Raw genomic sequence first — 17,651 nt, 5'->3', positions numbered from 1 at the left:
TGACAGAAATGTATATTTCTCTTGTTTGAGAACTGCATTGAGAAGCACAGTGTTACCTGAATTGTATTCCAGGATGTACTTGTCTTCAGCTGAGAGAACTTGCAATAATTTAAGACTTTACATAATGTCTCAGAAATCTTTCATTAAAAAGTCTTCATGTTATATAGTTTGAATACCATGTCATAGATATACTAGTTATCGTTGTAAAAGAACATATTCCACACTTTTTTTTTCCAGAAAACCCCCCCAAAAAAATGCTTTGAGAAAAACAGAAAAAAAGGTTTCCATTTTTTTTTTTCTGGGCCTTCCCATATCAAAGTCTGTGACAGTCCATTTGTTGTATTAACGCCAGCCACACATAAATATTACAGTGGCAGGAGTGGGAGGCAGGTTGGAGAAATCAGCACAAGGGACACATCCTACTGACTGTAAGTTATGTCCCTTGTGCTGATTTTTCTGTTTGTGATTTTGGCTGGACCTAGGCTTTAATATTACAAACTTACTTGTATGAGATGGCTTACATTAAATTGGATGTAAATTTGATTCATGAAATTTGACCTGGGCACATATATCTGTAGTGTTTGCTACCGAGTCTCTTTTGTACCTCTGTTATCCTCTGTTATCAGCATAATAACTTCTGACAAGTTCTCCGAGATGGGAGATACAACTAGAATGAAATCTGTATCATAGTGGGTGCTAGAAGTAGATTAGCAGAGAGCTTGTCTTGTCACAGCACAGTTCTGAATGTATCTTTGTTCTCTGCCCATGGGGATGTGCGCCTTTCCTCCAATCAGCTGTCACACAGTGTATGACAATAATCCACTCCTACTGCTAAAAAATATAGCAAGCTGAAGGACAGCAGATATGCATGTAAAACTTATGTAGGGAGATTTGTTTCATCCCTTAGTATCATCTGAAGCTGATCCCTTCACTGGGTATATGTGAGGGTTTACATCCACTTAAGAGAGAACTTTAGACAAGCAGCTAAATACACAGATAAAATACATACTGTATGTGAAACCTGTTTTACCTGCCAAAGGATTTGTATTTCTTTTTATTCTTTCCTGAGATTTACACAGTCCTGCCAAACAGTACAGTGGTGGATCATCCAGATACTGAATGTAGCTTACTCCCCTTGTCTGTGATTGTACCTGATGGTGGTAAACTTAGGCACAGCACAGTTTACAATCTATCTGCTTGGGTGTCATTGCTTGTGAGGGCAATCTATGATGAATTTAGCTAATAAATGCTTTTGATTTACTACACTATAGATGTTTTTTGTGCCTTTTTTTTATTTTTTTTTATTTTTTTTATCAGACAGCACAAGAAGCCTGAAGACTTAAGTGTTCACTACTGCAGTTAAAGTTGTAGAGGGAAATAAACTTTTCCCTTCCAGTGGTTTCCCCACTGCATGGCAACATTGAATTGTTCATTTTGACCATGAGATGATGAAAAAGGTGATGCATGTTCTATATTGTACAGGATGATATCAGAGAGCTGTCACTGGTCTGGTAGTGAAGAGAAGCCTCTTCAGGGGACCAGTTTTACAGCAAGGAGGAAGTCTACAGGGGTGAGGAATAAAGTAACACATATTTTTCATGCAGCACCGGACTAGATATGGGTCCACACTCCATGATCACATCACAGGTGCTGGCCTCCTCATAACTCCTCATAACTGGACCTTTTCTTGCTGGCTATTTAAAAAAAAGAAGGATATTATTTTGCATCTTGGTGTGCATTGATCCTACAGGTACAATTGAATAAATATATCACCGTATTCATTGTCCCGTAGGGAAAATGAGCAGTTAGCCCTTTCCGTATAAAGGGTGTGAAAGGAAACCCACAGCAAGGGGAAAGTTTCAGTTCAGCTTAAGTAATACAATTAGGTCTTCTCCTTACACTTAGCATATACAGTATTTGGACAGTGAAGGAGAAACACCAGACCGATAAGCTCCTCTCCCTGTCACTGCTCTCTCTTTCCGTTAACATGTTTCTTGTTACACATGAGCAGGTTTGCCAACCCCTGGTGACTTTTTTTTTACTGACAAAACAATTTACTGTCAGGAGTTTCTGTCATAATTCAGGTTGTCAGTAAAAAATCTCTATTATAAGTCAAACAATTCAATATTTAAAGGCTAAATTAGCATTTAAGGAAATATAATAATGAATGCACATATTTTTGCAGGAAAAAAATGTGCATTCATTTTTTTTCCACAGGAGCCGTCAAAGCATTGCACCCATGACCAGTAAATTAGTGGATGAAGGGTGCAATGTCAGGCTCCCGCAGACACTTTCTCCAGATTTCTTCCTATACATCAGATTCTGCAGAGTGCTCCCTTACATCAGTGTCTTCTTACACACATCTTTTCATCTTGGTCCTTGGTTTGGCAGGTGGCTGGCGGGAAAATGCTTTAAAAAAAAATTCACTTGTTGCCGCCTTTGAACTGCATGTGTAGTTGTGGAGGCAGCTTAATGGTGAACTGCTGGGCTCAGTCTTGGATCGGGCAGTGTGGAGTGTGAGTAAAAGCCATGCTTGATATGCACCATATGCGCCGGAGGATGCTGGGACTGTGACATCATAAGGGGTGGGGTCATGTGACATCACCTGTGACCCTGCCCCTTGTCCCTATATAAGTCGCCACACAACGCGTCCCTGCCATTATGGCCAGAGAGAGCGCCGTGCCAACATCGGAAGAAGGAAGAAGAAGGAAGGAAGAAGCAGCAGAAGGCGGTGGTAACAGCGACAACGACAGAAGACCAGGCCAACACTAGTAAAAGAGCTGGAAGAAGAAAGCAAAGGCCCGGCAAGAAGAACCGAAGAGCGGGACAAGACCCCTAAAGTCAGAAGAGGACCCCCGGACAGCGGTGGTGATGAAGGAGAAAGTGGTGATCTAAGCGAGAATACATTTTGTGAGCCATGGAATAGAAAGTCATTTTTTTAGAGGTTTAAGCCTCCATGAGTCAAATAGTTGGTGGGATCTAATGCATTTGCGAAATGAATTAGCTTGGGATGAGACCTTCCGGGAGGGGGAGTCCCAGAGGATTGTTTGTCTAACTCTAGTGGGGGACATAATCATATTAAAACCCCCCAACAATCAAAGGGTTGAGAATGGTAGTGTGAGGACTCAAAAACTTTGTTGAGGAAATCAATTTGACCATAATTGGGGCATATATATTAACTAAGGTAAATGAAGAAGACATGTAGTCACAATCCAGGAGAAGGAACCTCCCACGAGGATTAGCTAAAGTAGTTTTGACCTTAATAGGGCAGGATTTCTTTATTAAAATAGCAACCCCTGCCTTCCCTGTGGAGTCTGAGGCAAGGTAAGAAACAGGAAAAAAAAATTTGAGGTGAATTTCAGTGACCCCCCCAGCATGGAAATGTGTCCCCTGGATGATGACCACATCTACACCCGAGGCCTTGAACACCTTCAGTGCCATCCATCTCTTCTGAATAGAGTTCAGGCCCTTTACATTATAAGACAGGATCCGTAGAGCCATGGTGATATTATATATATATATATATATATATATATATATATATATACACATACACACACACACACACACACTTTAATGGCATCCCAGTCTTAGTCTATAGGGTTCGGTATTGAGTTGCCCCCTTTGCAGTATAGAATTGTGTGTATGGGAATTTTTGACCATTTTTCCAGAAGCACATTTGTGAGGTCAGGCACTGATAATGGACAAGAAGGTCATTCTCACAGTTTCCGCTCCAATTTATCCCAAAGGTGTTCTATCTGGTTGAGGTCAGGACAGTGCCGGCCAGTCAAGTCCCTCCATCCTAGACTCCCTCATCCTTGTCTTTATGGACGTTGCTTTGTGCACTGGTAGGCAGTCATGTTGGAACAGGAAGGGGTCACCCCCAAACTGTTCCAACAAAGTTTGGAACATGAAATTGTCCAAAATGTTAAGCCCAACCCCTGGAAAAACAGCCCCATACGATAATCCCCCTGCACTAAATGATTTGGACCAGTGCACAAAGAAAGGATTTTTTTATTTTTTTATTCTTGGACTCACTATTTTAACACTTTATGTGTTTTGGGTTCTTTGATATTGTGCTGAGCTGTGCAATTTTTATTTGTTAATGTTACTGTACATGGTACACCTGTAGCAAGGTGCAGGGGCTTCTAATAGAGAAGAAAGGACATCTTTAGAAGACACAGCAGATTGACCATTTCTCCTGTAATGCTCAAGCATGCACATTACATCACTTCCAGCCTCTAAAGTGAGATTCCTTTTCTGATTTGCAGCAAAGAGTGGGACTAGTACTTTAAAGCAGTGGTCATCAACCCTGTCCTTAGGGCCCACTAACAGGCGAGGTTTGCAAGATAACTAAAATACACCACAGGTGATATCATTTGCTACTCAGTGATTGCAGTATTCTAGTCTGCATCTCCCCAAGGTAATACATAAAACCTGGCCTGTTAGTGGGCCCTGAGGACAAGGTTAATGACCACTGCTTTAAAGGCTAACATCTACCGAGGAGCCAAACCAGTTTTATATTACCAATCCCAGTGTTCTGGAGCCACAGGGGATCTTGGGAGAGTCTATAAATTTGGCTCCTTCCCTTGGCCCGGGAACATCTTAGAAGTGAGACTGGTGCTGCTGTCCTGCTTGTAGCAGTATTGCTACAGTAATCTGTCCTCACACCAGCAGCCTTCAAATTGTTTGGAGCCAGCACTCGAATTCCAGTAACATTGTACACCCTATTGCCAAATACCCAGTCACTCTGTTGCCCTTAGCGGCCCGAGCATAGAGACATCCACATCAACTGCCACCTAGGGTTTACCACTAATGATACAGCAGATGCTGTGCACTCTCCAATAATCTACTGCAATCCAAAACCTGCTCATTCTGCCTTTTTGCACTGAAGCTTTAACTTCAATTGGTATTAGTGAGAGGGCAGTTTTCCCAGCCTTTACTCTGTTTCTTTTATACATGGATGCTGCTAGCAGATACCTTTACTTTCTCCTCCTCAGTTAAGGAGACCTTGTTACCTTGCCAGTTGCCATGACTGTAGGCAGACCCAGCTCAATTATCAGCACCTATACTGCCAGTGTCAAAGAGCTCCAACCAATTGGCAGCAGAAGATACATCCTTCAGCACAAACTGCCTCTTCGCTATCCAAATATCTATCACTCTTCCAGAGGTACTTTTCCTCTACCTGTAGAGAACTCTTACCTTCCTCAGCAATACCGCTGTGAGGAGCCTGACTGCATTTGTGGCAGGCCTCCTTCCACAGCTAGTGCTGCACCATTAGAAATGTATACTACATACTACCACTACAATGTATACTTTCACCCAGTGATTCCTTATCTATTTTAATCTGCCTATTCATTGTTACTTGTATCTACTCTGCTTATTTCTGACATCATCCAAATCTTATTGCCGTTAGCCAATTTTTTCCATAATTAATTCATACTATTTTGAAGTACTCAATAGAACACTGTTTGCTGAACTATATGTTCATTGCATTTAATGTGTGCTGGGTGTCTTAACCTACAGTGTCAGAAAGGTCAAGGTGTTTGCAAGGTCAAGGCAGTTCCAGAGGACAAGCATTACTCAGCAGCCCCTACGGGGTAGCACTATACACCTTAGATACAGGTGTAACACAGGCTCCAAGGCTAAACACTTTCTAGATACACACATTACAGTTCAACTTCCACACGTTTTAGCAGCAGTCACGGAAAATCATCAGTCCTGTGGGGACATACTGTACTGTACTGTCCAGGCACTCTCGCTCTTCAAGCAGTTTCTAGGCGCCCTTATTTCTGCCCTCCATGTGGATCTCTTGTTTCTCCCAGTGGTGGTATGGGGGGGGGGGGGGTCAAAGTACAACTGACAACAATTAGGAGCCTCCTTGCCCAGGCAGCCCATCAGGAGTCCCCTGCCTCAGGGCTGCTAAGGGTGAGTACTTTTCAGCTGTACCAACCACCAGTCAGGGCACAGTCTAACCTCTTCTTTCCCTACAGCTGTCCATCACAGGAGAAAAGAGAAAAAATGTCCTGGGTGCTGTTTACTTTGTCAGCACTCCCCTGTTCGGTTCGCACCAGAACATGCGAACAGTCAAAAAATTAGTTTGAACGTGCAAACACCATTAAAGTCTATGGGACACAAACATGGATAATAAAAAGTGCTAATTTTAAAGGCTTATATGCATGGTATTGTCATAAAATGGGTTTAGGGACCTGGGTCCTACCCCAGGGGAGTAGGATGTATCAATGCAAAAAAAAAGTTTTAAAAATGGAAGTTTTTTCGTGAGCAGTGATTTTAATAATTCTTAAAGTGAAACAATAAAAGTGCAATATTCCTTTAAATTTCGCACCTGGGGGGTGTCTATAGTATGCCTGTAAAGGGGTGCATGTTTCCCGTGTTTAGAGAGGAAAATGACATTCCTAAAGGAAAAAAAGTAATTTAAAACTACTTGCGGCTACAATGAATTGTCGGTCCGCAATACACATAAGTTCATTGATAAAAACGGCATGTGGATTTCCCCACAGGGGAACCCCGAACCAAAATGAACAAAAAAAATGTGTAGGGGTCCCCCTAAATTCCATACCAGGCCCTTCAGGTCTGGTATAGATTTTAAGGGGAACCCGCACCAAAATTAAAAAAAAAAAATTTGCCATGGGGGTCCCCGCAAAAACCCATACCAGACGCTTATCTAAACATGCAACCTTGCAGGCCGCAGGAAAAGAGGGGGGGGCGAGAGAACACCCCCCCTCCTGAACTGTACCAGGCCACATACCCTTAACATTGGGAGGGTGCTTTGAAGTGGCCCCTCAAAGCACCATGTTGATGGGGAGAAGGGCCTCATCCCCACAACCCTTGCCCGGTGTTTGTGGGGGTTTGCGGGGGGGGCTTATCAGAATCTGGAAGCCCCTTTAACAAGGGGACCCCAAGATCCCGGCCCACCCGTGTAAATTGGTAATGGGGTACAAATGTACCCCTACCATTTCACAAAAAAAGGGACAAAAAGGTTAACAAACACAAGAGACAGTTTTTGACAACTTTATTAAATTCTTCTTCTTCTTTCCCCTTCTTCTTTCATCTTCTTTCTTCTGGTCTTCGTTCGGTATTCTTCTTGTTCCTCCAACTTTTTCTTCTCCATCTTCTTCATCTTCTTCTTTCTCCACTCTTCTCGTCCTGCATCTTGCTGTGGCTTCTTCTCCGCTCCATCCGCACAATCCACCTCAGGGGGAGTCTTCAGCCATGTGACGCCTCGTTTTTTCTGACACTTCTTAAATAACAAAGGGCGGGGCCACCCGGTGACCTCAAGGGCCTGGTATGGAATTTAGGGGGACCCCCACAGATTTTTTTTTTACATTTTGGTTCGGGTGTCCCCTGTGGGGAAATCCCCATGCCATTTTTATCAATGAACTTTTATGTGTATTGCGGACTGACAATTCATTGTAGCCACGAGTAATTTTAAATTACTTTTTTCCTTTAGAAATGTCATTTTGCTCTCAGACTGTTCTAAACATGGGAAACATGTACCCCTTTACAGGCATACTAGGTACGAAATTTAAAGGAATATTAAACTTTTTTTGTTTCACTTTAAGCATTATTAAAATCACTGCTCTTGAAAAAACTGATGTTTTTAAAACTTTGTTTTGCATTGATACATGTACCCTGGGGCAGAACCCAGGTCCCCAAAACACTTTTTATGACAATACCATACATATAAGCCTTTAAAAATGAGCACTTTTGATTTCTCACATAAACTTTTAAAGGGTGTTCCACGGCTTTTGAATTTGCAGCGAACACCCAAAATTGTTCGCTGTTTGGTGAACTGGCGAACAGCCAATGTTCGAACCGAACATGAGTTCGACTTGAACATAAAGCTCATCCATGGTCAGCACTAACGGGAAGTATTTAAAGAGCCCAGCCCAGCGCTACACTATTGTCAGATGAAAGGGTATAGGATCCAGGGCACACATCTACCAGCAGTGGCGTAACTAGAACCTTCAGGGCCCCGATGCAAGAAACCATGAAGGGCCCCCCTGAACCCCAGCCAGGGCCCTTCCCTCCGAGTCCGGCGGTGGAACTCCAGTGCGTGGTCACAGGTATGACCTTTGTGAGTCCCGTAGTTCCACCACTGGTATCAGTAGTTTTTTTTTATTTTTATTTTTTTATTTTTAGGTGCCCCATTGGGGGACTGTCCCTGTCTGGCTGGGGAGAACAGACATCAGACTGAGTGGCAATGCATGGAGCAGGAGAGGGGTACTCTGAGGAGCCGGCTGAGGACACAGGTCATGCAGGGAATGCACAACTAAAGAGTAGCCAGTGCGATAGTCGAGCATGGAGCTCTTCTAGTCACCCTCCACCTCTAGCCACCCATGTGCATGGTGCACTGGTACCCCTAGCTGCCTATGCTGCTGCCGGCCATATGTAGAGGGGGCTGCATGGGCCCTCTGCATCACAGGGCCCGGTTGCGGTCGCAACTGCTGCACCCCCTATAGTTACGCCCCTGTCTACCAGTTCACCAGGGACAGTTCCAACAATTTCTTCTACCCCTCCAAGCTAGGGTAGCAGCTTAGGTGGAAATACCCGCCCCACACACATATAGACACATAATATGTATGAAACTCTTTCAGGGGACCTTAAAGTATAGAAGAGGCTAAAAGATCTAGAATTTTTTTTTTTTAACTCTTTTGGAATCTCTATTCCTGTACAGAAAAGTATACGGGATGGTGCCCACATAGTAGGGAAGCCCACCACTTAAGACTATCTATAGGAATAGAAATACCAGCCCATATGGCTGGAGTTCTGGTCTGATATCATTCACAGTGTGAACACTCATTGATCTTTAAATTTTTTTATTAGTTTTAGGAATTCATATGCAAAAAAATGTATTTCCTGGCTGCGACCATGCAATGTATGATGAATGGTAAATGACGTTTAGGCTAACGTTTGTAATTTAGTAGAGGGAGTGCCATTGCTGGCTTTGGTTCTATTTTTATGCCAGTTACCAAAGAGATAAAGTGAAGATTTTGGGACACCACCACCATATATGCAAGAGTTAAACCCTTCTCGTCACAATTTCTCCAACATAGCGGGGAATAAGAGTGAAAGATTTTGGATAGATGTGTCAGCATGTAGTAACAGCTCTCCAAAAGTTTTAGATGAGACTCCCAATGGAAGTGCACTGTGAATATTTAAGGATGTTATTTGTTGCATTAAACCTTTGAAGTAAAAAATAAAGCATGTAGAGCTTCAAATTGTTGGAATGGATCAAGTAATCAGAGAGTTTTTCAATTATTTTGCATGTGAAAAGGCATGCATTTCACACAATATCAGGGTCTGGGTGTATTTGTCACTAGGACAAGCATGGATTCTCTGAACAGTGGGGGATGGACTGTATATGTTCTATGACAAGAGCCTGCCATGGTACAAGTTTAACAAATTGGTATAAAAAAGACACAGAATTCTGTGTCCTTGCAGAAATGCTGACATGTTTCTGGTGAATGGAGAAAGCTGTGCTCTATGTTTTCTTCAGATTTGGTAGCTCCAAATCTGGATGGAATCTTGAAGGTTCCAAAGTGTCTTGGGCAGGTCAGAACCTTCAATATGGTGTCTAGGTTTTGCTACTTGCCTACAGCCTGTGTGAGTGCACAGGTGGGCAGGATTGTTAAAAGTCAGATCTGAACATAACTCAGAGAAGTTGCTGCTATGTGGAGACAGAGCCCTGTCAGGAGATCTAGGCGTTCCTGCCAGAGACTGCATTCTTTGTGAGGTTGGTGTCAATAAAACAGTGGCTGTGTCAGTAGGGCAGAGGTTGGGGTGAGTAGGGCAATGGATTGTTTTAGTCAGTAGGGCTGTGGAAGGGGTCAGTAGGGCAGTGGACAGTGTCAGTAGAGCAGTGGGTGGTGTTAGTAGAGCAGTAGACAGGGTCAGTAGGGCAGAAAATGTGTTAGTAGGGAAGAGGTTGGTGTCAGAAGGATAGTGTGTTGTGATAGTAGGGCAGTGGACATGTCAGTAGGATAGTGGATTGCGTTCGTAGGGCAGTGGACATGTCAATAGAGTAGTGGGTGCTATCTGTAGGGGAATGGATAGTGTTATTTAGTAGGGCAGTGGATGGTGTCGGTAAGATAGCGAACGGGGTTCAATAGGGCAGGGAACAGTGTCAGTAGTTTTTTTTATTTTCAATATATTATTTTTTTTATAATTTAATTTTTTGTATTTTTTACAATGATATTTATTTTAGTTTTTACATTTTTTTTAGGAGCCCTGTTGGGGAGCTTTGGTAAAATCTCAGTCCCTGAGATGTTTCACCTTTGCTGTTTCAGTCCCTTTCTCTTTAGCCTCTGTAGCTTTAGCTGCACTGCAGATTAATGACCAGAAGACAGAGGCTCCTGTCCATGCATAAACATAGTAAACACAGTTTACTATGCTTCAGTTATGAATGAACAGAGTGTCTGATCGGTACCGATCACTCATTCTGTTCTTTCTGTAAACCAATATTTACTGGCCCCTTCACCACTCTCCATCCTGAAACTATGCAGCAGCTGGTGGGAGAGGACATAAGCCAGTGGCACTGTGAGGAGCCATCTTGGGTAAATGTTGGACAGGTGGAAAACCGCTGCCCCCCCCCCCCCCACCTGGTCCAGTTGTTTTTTTACCTGGGGCCCAGGGACTGGATGCAGTGCTCTTTATTGAGGATCCTCCTGAGATGAGAGCCTGGGACTGATCGGTGGGTCCATGGCAGAAATTTTTTAACTGTGGTTAAGTATATTAAAGCCCTGGCCTACCCGACAGATTGATACAGAGGAGGCCGAGACTTTAATTCAATTGTCAGAACTGCATTGCAATAAAACACTCCGCCTGCACCCGAAAATAGTTAAATAGTCGCTTTTCTGCCTTGAGGTCATAAGCAGAACAATAGGACCTGGGAAGTTTTTTTTTTCTTTTTCTTTTTTTAAATAGCTGCAGAGCAGGGGTGCCTAGAATTTGTCAGTGGGACTCCTCTCTCAATCTCTGGGCTGCCCTGCTGAATTAGCAGGTCTGGACAAAGCGATAGGCAGGGGGTGATTAGGGTGTGCCCATGCACATCCGGCACACCTTGTGCGCACACCTATGATCATAAATTATTGATCACATCTATGTGATACGTGTAATCTCAACTGTATCAATTGAAAATCTATTGTACTCACCTGATGCTGATTGATGTGAACAATTAAAAAATTTCTGTTTAGGCTGAGTGAAACTGTTTGATTGAAACAGATCTAAATCGAGTCTAAAACGATCGGAAAGAAAGTTATGACTTTTCAATTGTTTGTGGATTTTGATCATACCACACAACGATCAGATAATAAAATCAAAGCGTGTTTTTTCACATTGAGCAGCTGAGGAGTAAAAAGTCCCCGCCAAAAAAAGTTTATTTAGCGACTGGGATTCTGTAAAAGAAAACGTAACACCTTGTGTTGTTCTTCAGTTCAAAAGGCGCTGTCATTTGAGCAAAAAGAAAAGGCTATAATTCATATGCAAAGCAGAAAGGCAAATTTTACCATTTTATAATAAAAATGTTGAAGCACTTTGATAGCAGACGTGAAGAGGTGTGAAACAGTGTTTCAGAAATAGACAGATATTTGTATAAATCACATTTTAGGTATTGTCAGTCAAGAATAAGAACTTATAAAAAGCCTTGACTTACCTCATCTAACTGGTACAGCCTAGGCATAAATAAAGGAGAACAATACAATTACTATTAGGCACTGGCTGATCTGTAGCTGCATCACTGTGTATTCTTTATAATTGCTGGCAAGAAGATTAATGTTTTGCTACATATCAGAGGAAGGTCACAAGGGGACTTGCTGGGATGTCTAAACATCTAGTCTTTAAGCTCCCTTCTCTTTTCCCCCTCACGGAAATGAACTTGTAACACTCCCTCTAATTATGGAGATTTCTTTCTGTGCATTGTAGAAAAAAAAAAAGTCCCTATATTGTGTCTTTATTGCAGAGATCAACTGCCATGTTTACAGAGATCTTAGCAAAGGTTAATATTAATAGAGTTGTTTGGAAAATCAGCATGTTTGCTACTTTTTGATGTTTTTATAGTGATGTGCGCCATAATACAGTGGTGTTTATCTTGTTTTTAAAGGAAAACAAAAAAAAATAAAAAATGATTTCATATTGGCACTGGCTTTATAGCCAGTTTTACCTTTTAGCTCTGCGGTGCTGGATTGTATTCCCACTAGGGATCCGAGTGCATGTTTTCTGTGTGTTTGCAGGGGGGGATTATTTTCTGATGCTAACAATTACGCAAGGAAATTTTGTCGACAGTTAAATTTACACATGAGCTGCTAAACATACTGCAATTTTACTTTGACAATGTAACCTGGTTGTAAAGCCACTTTGTTCTCTTCATAGAAATCTCCTGTATTCGATTAGCAGCATTATGTGTCCCAGTGCATGTGTTTTATTTAAAAAATGCCCTCTTAAACCTTATTTCAGAGCGCCACAAGGCACTCATTTGACTGCCCACCGCTCATCTCCTTGATCTGACAGTTACAGCGGGAGAGGCCGAGAATGCCCCGCTGACGTCAGCCAGGAAGAAGGGAGGAGAGGGGCAGGCGGTCATGTGAGCGCTGAGTGGTGCTCTGAAATAAGCTATAAAACTGCATTTTTTTTATAAAGCACATACACTGGGACATATAATGTTATCTAACACTGGGGATTTATTTTTTAAATAGTCAAGTTGTTTTAGCTGCAGGAGGGACAGGCAATGACACTAGATGACAGGTGGGGGGGGGGGGGGGGGGAGAGGACAGAGGAGAGACAGCGGATAATGAAGGAACATAAATTGACCAGTGTATCAGGGGGTCAGCAGCCATGATAAACTTGGTCAGTTTGCAGAGGGGAGGGCAGCACCAGTAAAATAAAACCAAGGAAATTTCCAAGCTTAACTTAGCGACCAGCCTGTGACCAACCGAATCAGCCTGTCCAACAGTATGCGAGAATAAAAAAGGGGTTTCGTTGCACACATTTGCAAATAGGCCCCTGCAAGGCACCCCATTTTCTGTGGACCCAACTTTAATTTCTGTATGTCTCCAACAATGGAAGCTCATGCATTTTAATGGACAAGTGAAGGGCAGGTAAACCTGGAGGGAACCAACCCCTTCTTAAAGGCACAGGGGCACACTGAACACCCAGCACATGATAGCAAAGGTGTCCGTGCGATGCCCAGCCAATATAATTCACAGTACAAACAACATGTTAGGTATCTATTTACTCACCATAACATCATCTTTCATAGTATACAAAAAAATGGGCTAACTTTAGTGTTTTTTTTTATCCATGAAACAGTTTCTTTCCGAAAAAAATGTGTTTGAAAAAAAGTTGCAACAACCACCATTTTATTCCCTAGGGTGCCTGCTAAAACAATATATATCATGTTTGGGGGTTCTGAATAATTTTTTAGCAAAAAAATTATGATTTTTACATATAGAAGAGAAGTGTCACAATTGGCCTGGGTGGCAAGTGGTTAGCTACCAAAAGCAAGTAATATACAAATATATATATATAAACTTTGGGGATAATAGGTCCGCGGGACTAAGTGCATAAACTGTTTAAACTTTAAACCAAAAGACTTTTAATTATAAGCAAATCAAAAATAAAGCTTTCTTCAACACACAGGTCAAAATATAAAACAAAAGTCCGCTTATCTTCAGCATAAAACAAAGTCTGCTTATCTTCATCACAAAGCAAAAATTAAAGAAAAACACAGTTTTGTAGCCGGGTCTTCGCCTCAGAGTTTTGAGAGTCCTTATCGAATCTTTAGCAGCCTCCAAATAGCAACACAGCTCATCAGACAGGTGTAAATCACCTAGTCCTCCTCACCACCACCTCTTCACTACTTGTTGTCTTTTATGAGCCATTTCCTGGAGGCCTATAACCCCCTGTGTGCTGAATCCCTGAGGCCAGGGAAGGAGGCTCTTTCCCACCCCAATATCACTTCAGAGCCTCCCAAATTCTGGGTCCCAACTAACTCTATTAATATAGAGAGGACTGCGAGTCAGTCCTCTCCTGATTGACTACACACGAATTCCTCACCCATTCTGGGTGACCCCCTGAAGTCTACCGTGACTCCCTTAAAGGGACCACAGCCCGAATACTGGTGCTACATAGCACCCGTCCAGGACCCAACCTTGGTGTTCTGTACATATACCCCCTCCGCCTCAACACGGAGGTGTTGGAGGCACCACTCGACATCATATAATGGACCCGGGAGAGAGCATCGGCATTGTGATGTTGTTTCCTGGATCTGTGCTCTACCACGAAATTGAACTCCTGGAGAGAAAGGAACCACCTTGTCATCCTGGCATTGGTGTGCTTATTTTGCCTCATCCAGGTCAGTGGGGCGTGGTCAGATACCAGGCAAAACCTTCTGCCTAGGAGGAAATACCGTAAAGAGTCCAAAGCCCACTTGATGGTAATACACTCCTGCTCCACCACAACATAGTTTTTCTCCGCTGCCGTTGGCTTCCTACTTAGAAAAACTATGGGGTGCTCTTCCCCATTGATCACTTGACACAGGACTGCTCCTAACCCTTCACTTGAAGCATCTGTCTGTACTACAAAATCCTTAGTAAAATCCGGAGCTACGAGCACCGGATCCTGGCACAATGTCATCTTAAGCTTCTGAAAAGCTTTTTTGGCATTGTTATTCCACTTTACCATCAATGATTTTCTGCCTTTGATCAGGTCAGTCAGTGGTGCAGCAATGGTGGCAAAGTTGGGGACAAACCTCCAGTAGTAGCCAACTATGCCCAAAAACACCCTGACCTGCTTCTTGGTTAGGGGACGGGGCCAGTCCTGTATGGCTTTTACCTTACTCATTTGGGGCTTCCCCAGCCCTCTACCCTAGGTACTTGGCTTCCTCTGCCCCAATTGCACATTTCTCCGGATTGATGGTGAATCCTGCTCTTCTCAAGGAGTCTACGATTGTCTGAACTCAGGGTAGATAGGACTCCCAATCAATGCTGAACATGACTATGTCATCTAGATAAACAGAAGCGTGCCGTTGATGTGGTCGCAAAGTTTTGTCCATGGCCCTTTGGAACGTAGCGGGGGCAGAGTGTAGACCAAATGGCATTCTTTTGTATTGGAAGTGGCCTTCCGGGGTAGAGAAGGCTGTTTTCTCCCTAGATTCCTTGGTCAGGGGAATCTGCCAGTACCCTTTTATGAGGTCCAGCATGGTGATATACCTGGCAGGACCCAACCTCTCAATTAGCTCATCTACCTGTGGCATGGGATAAGCATCAAACTTGGAGATTTCATTACGTTTTCTGAAGTCATTGCAGAAGCGGAGAGTGCCGTTGGGTTTGGGTACCAGCACTTGCTCTGTGACTCCTCAATGACATCAAGCTCGAGCATTCTTTTGACCTCTTCACACACTACCACTCTATGAGCTTTTGGGATATGGTAAGGCTTTAAACAAATTTTTACATTGGGCTCAGTTACAATGTCATGTTTTAGCTGATCAGTTATACACCCTTCTTTGGGCATTCTGAGCCTTCTGCATGTACTCCCTCACCAGCGCATCACCTTAGCCACCCTCTCTCGCATTTGAGAGATATGCTCTACCACAGTTTTGTGTGGTGAGTACTCACTTTTCTACGTTTCCTTTATCAGATTGAGCAACCCCCGGGGCCTTCACCCATACACTAGCTCAAATGGTGATAAGCCCGTGGACGCTTGTGGAACCTTCCGGATGGCAAACAAGAGGGCAGGGAGTAACATATCCAAATCCTTCCCGTCTTTCTGGATCACTCTTTTTAACATGGACTTTAGAGTATTATTAACCACTTGCCGCCCGCCCTATAGGCAATTGACGGTGGCAAAGTGGTTTCATAATCCTGATCGGACGTCATATGACGTGATCAGGATTATGAGCCACTGCGCGCCCCCGGGGGCGCGCATCGCGGCGATCGTTGTTGCGGGGTGTCAGTCTGACACCCTGCAACTACGATCTCGGTAAAGAGTCTCCGATGGAGACTCTTTACCACGTGATCAGCCGTGTCCAATCACGGCTGATCACAGTGTAAATAGGAAGAGCCGGTGATCGGCTTTTCCTCACTCGCGTCTGTCAGACGCGAGTAGAGGAGAGCCGATCGGCTGCGCCTCTGACAGGGGGGGTCTGTGCTGATCGATTATCAGCACAGCCCCCCCGAGGATGCCCACACTGGACCACCAGGGACGCCACCAGACCACCAGGGATGCCCAGCAAAAGGTAATCCTCCCTAGACCACCAGGGATGCCAGTCAGCACAATGGATGCCAATCAGTGCCCATAATGGATGCCAATCAGTGCCCACAATGGGCATCACTGATTGGCATGCATTATTGTTTGGCACTGATTGGCATCCATTAGTACAGTATAACACCAATGCCGCCTATGAGTGCCCACCTGTGCCGCCTATCAGTGCCCACCTGTGCCGCCTATCAGTGCCCACCCATGCCCATCTGTGCCGCCTATCCATGCCCATCTGTGCCGCCTATCCATGCCCATCTGTGCCGCCCATCCATGCCAATCCGTGCCAGCTATCAGTGCCAATTTGTGCCACCTATCAGTGTCCATCCGTGTCGCCCATCCGTGTCACCCATCCGTGCCGTCCATCAGTGCCGCTTATCAGTGTCCATCAATGCCACCTCATCAGTGCCACTTCATTGGTGCCACATCATTGGTGCCCATCAGTGCCGCCTTATCAGTGCCCATCAGTGTAGCCCCATCAGTGCCCATCAGTGAAGGAGAAAACTTACTTATTTACAAAGTTTTGAAACTGAAACAAAAAAAAACATTTTTTTTTTCAAAATTTTCAGTATTTTTTTATTTGTAGCGCAAAAAATAAAAACCGTAGAGGTGATCAAATACCACCAAAAGAAAGCTCTATTTGTGGGAAAAAAAATGATAAAAATTAAATTTGGTTACAGTGTAGCATGACCGCGCAATTGTCATTCAAAGTGCGACAGCGCTGAAAGCTCAAAATTGGTCTGGGCAGGAAGGTGTTCAAGTGCCCTGTATTGAAGTGGTTAAACCTCTCGAACTAGGCCATCGGTCTGCGGGTAATAGACGGACGTCCACAACTGTTTAGGGATGAGCCTAACACCCCCCGGTTCGGTTCGCACCAGAACTTTCGAACGGACCCCAAATTTGAATGAACTTTAGAACCCCATTGACGTCTATGGGACTCGAACGTTCGAAATTAAAAGTGCTAATTTTAACGGCTAATATGCAAGATACTGTCCTAAAAAGGGTTTGGGGACCTGGCTCCTGCCCCAGGGGACATGGGTCAATGCCTAAAATGTTTTTTAAAATGGCCGTTTTGGCGGGAGCACTGATTTTAATAATGATTAAAGTGAAAAAAAAAGGGAAATATTCCTTTAAATATGGTGCCTGGGGGGTGTCTGTAGTATGCCTGTGAAGTGCCACGTGTTTCCCGTGTTTAGAACAGTCCCTGCACAAAATTACATTAAACAGAAATAACATCATTGAAAACTGCTTGCGGTTTTAATGTTATATCTGGTTCCTGCAATATGGTTGAAAACCATTGAGAAAAATGGCATGGGTAGCCCTCCCTGCCCATTACCAGCCCCTTTGGGTCTTGTACGCATATCAAGGGGAACCCTGTA

Source organism: Lithobates pipiens, unplaced genomic scaffold (genome assembly GCF_037356315.1).
Source record: "Lithobates pipiens isolate NorthernLeopardFrog02 unplaced genomic scaffold, aLitPip1_a1.2 Scaffold_10, whole genome shotgun sequence".
Lineage (NCBI taxonomy): Eukaryota > Metazoa > Chordata > Amphibia > Anura > Ranidae > Lithobates > Lithobates pipiens.
The sequence above is the reverse complement of the archived record's forward strand: the minus strand, read 5'-3'. Positions refer to the sequence as shown.